Here is a 3,185-nt window from a genome sequence, read left to right on the forward strand (position 1 = left end):
TAGACATATATTATCAATAACAAATAAAAAAATGAAATGTTGCTATCAAACTAACCACCACTCGCCAAATGTGGTCCAACCTAGACAAAAGGCAGTGGAACCACAGAGTAATCCTTCAACACGTTGACTCTTCAAGGAATCTATGGTGTCAGTGCTTTATAACCTGGCTTCCTCCATTCTTCATACACTTTACTCCCCTCCAAGTACTCTATGATCCAAGCACACTTGCTATTCCTAGCATGAGACACTCCATCTCTTCACTCAGTACTTTTTCACTAGCTATTTCTCACACTTGAAATTCTCTTCCTCACCTCCATCTTCCAGCTTCCTTCAAGTCTCAGTAAAATCCAACCTTCTGCAAGAGGCCTTTCCCCATCTTACTTAATGATAATACCTTCCCAATGAGATTGTCTCCAATTTATCCTATACTGTTTGCAAATCATTGTTTGCATGTTATCTCCCTCCATTAGATTGCAAGCTCCTTAAGGAGAGGGACTGTTTTTACTATCTTTGTATTCCCAGCGTTTTGCAAGATGCCTGAGATATACAGAAGGCAATTAATAAAGACTTGACAACAGTCAAGACCGTTGATGCAGTTATATGAATACTTCCTCTGACAATGCAAATCATAACCTGTCCCTACCCATATTGTACAACGCCCCATCAGTTTATAGATGGGGAAAGCAAGAGAAACTTCCAAATGGAAGTAGGAGCCCAGAAAGAAAAGAGGCTATAGATCAAGCAACACAGGCAACACTGATTCCAAACTAAACTACCATTCTCCTCAGCAATGGTATTTTAGAGTACTAGCCTGCCAAACTCTGACAGGCCATTTTGAAGGCACACAGCATCATTATCCAAACGCAGTTATTAAGGGACTAATTATACGTAGCGCTGAGCTCAATTGCAGAGCTATATATTGTTTGGAACAATTTAGACGCGACATTATCCCACTTGTCCAAGGGCTTACAGCCTATGACAGACAACACTGATGTGGACAAACACAGAGTATGTACAGCCAGAGTTAAAATAAATCCACAAAGGAACTGCGTATCATTGGTCATATTTGGTGGGGGAAGTGTTGTTGTTTGTCTTCAAAAGCAAATGAGGGTCGGATAAAGAATGTGTTTCTGTCTCAGTTTAAATGGACAATCGTGCTGTTAGCTAGTTAACTGGTTAATCTCCAAGAAAAGCCTTCCATAAGACTACTTTTAAAATGTAAACAATGTTCTGTGATAAAGTATCTAACTCCTTTGGGCTTGGTCAAATAAGCCTAGATGAAGTACCTATCTCACAGGGGTGCTGGAAGGACCAAATGAAATAAAGAGACAGATTAATTGTTGTTGATGTTGGTGGTTGTGGTGACAGCTGGAAGCAGGATGAAACAAGAAAAAATTACTCAGGGATACTAGTGGAAAATAATACTAATAAAAAGGGTCTTTTTTTTTTTTTTAAGAAAGGGGTAGTCTGGTTTGGCTAGACCACACAGTATGTGAAGGGGAGTAGCATGAGATAGAGTGAAAAAACGTATCACATTTTGAAAAGTCCCACAGCCCCCATCCCTCAATTTCATCACGTGTAAAATGAGGTAGCTAGACTCAGTGCTCTCCACATTCCCTGTAAGTTCTAAATCTTATGATTCTAAGAACAAGATTGTAATGGATCTTGAATGCCAGGCTAAGGAGCAAATATGGGCAATACTGTGATGGATGCACTGGCAGATTTGGTCAGTACTTGAGTGTGTGGCTCACTTTAAGAAAACTTATAGATGAAATTTTACAAAGCAGGTTAGGTGATTATTTGCATTACAAAAGAATTAATTCCTTTACAAAAAAGATCCACTGGAGGGTTGCTTTAAATGGGCCCGTTTAAAATGGGATTTAATTGTTTAAAATGTGATTACTCAACCACTTTTCAGGAATAGACTAAAGCTTTCTCTCCAGCCCTCAGGCTATTAGGTCAAAGTTCTGAGGGGTGCTGAGACTGCTTTCTTCCAGAGATTTTTTTTTTTAATTACAGATCCGTAAATGGCATATCAGAATAAAGGAGAGTGATGAGTCAACTATTACACTCAGGTTTCTTGCCTGAAAGGTCACAGACATGGTGTGCTGAAATGGGCAGGCTAGTGCCCACCTCTATGGTGAATGATCTAGGCAGAGAGCATCAGTCTCCTGTAATTGCATGTTTTCCAGATGAACACTGACACTATAGCCTAAGTAGAGAGAAAATGCATGTTTTCTTATGCCTCCAGCTCTGTCTGCCTTCCAGCCTGGCGGAATCATAAATCTAAGGACAGGCAATGCTTAGAGAAGCTTCTGGCTTGGTGAAGGCAGCAATATTTTCAGAAGGCTCTCATCACTCTATAGCAGGCCTTTCCTGATTTCAAGGACTTCTGTCTATTACATGGAGGTGGTTTTACTCTCCACTTTTGCACCCATACTGGTAATCTGATGGAATATGAAATGAACAGGTGATAAATTAATGGATGGTAGCCAGACATGAGTTGCCAAGAAGAATTAGTATATTTGAGACAATCTTTAATCATTGAGGATATAGTGGTGGGAAACTATACATCTGCAGTTAGAAGATCTGAGTGTTAATCCTAGTTCTACTACTGACCACCTCTGTGGCTTGAGGCAAGTCATTTCCTTTCTATGGGCCTTAGTTTCCTCATCTGCAAAATGAGGAGCTTGGAAACAGATGATCAACAACAACATAACAGCTAACATTTATATAGTACCTACTATATGCCAGGCACTATGATAAGCACTTTTTATATATTATCTCATTTTATCCTCACAACAACCCTGAGAGGTAGTTGCTATTATTATCTATTATGCTGTTATTATTTTACAGATGAGGAAACTGAAGCAAACGGAAGTTAAATGGCTTGCCCAAGGTCATCCAGCTAGTAAGTGTCTGAGGCTGAATTTGAATTCAGGACTTCTTAATTCCAGGCCCAGAATTCTTTGTACTGTGCCCCCTACCTGTCTCCATATGGCTTGCTACCACAGTCAGAGACAAAAACCTAGACTAGAGAGCAATGTGAAATTTTAAAAACCTATCTGTGAACATTTTAAATGTGCACAGTGTTAAATATGGAGGACCCAAAAAAGAGGGAGAGGAAGGAAGGGAGAGGAAGAGAGAGAGAGAGAGAGAGAGAGAGAGAGAGAGAGAGAGAGAGA

At 39.9% G+C, this 3,185-nt stretch overlaps 1 pseudogene; it reads left to right on the forward strand.

The window, feature by feature from the left end:
* Positions 1–3,185, forward strand: part of LOC114046668 — a 22,281-nt pseudogene that overhangs the window by 2,890 nt on the left and 16,206 nt on the right.

This window comes from Vombatus ursinus, unplaced genomic scaffold, assembly GCF_900497805.2.
Source record: "Vombatus ursinus unplaced genomic scaffold, bare-nosed wombat genome assembly UNPS02014785.1, whole genome shotgun sequence".
In the NCBI taxonomy this organism is placed as follows: Eukaryota; Metazoa; Chordata; class Mammalia; order Diprotodontia; family Vombatidae; genus Vombatus; species Vombatus ursinus.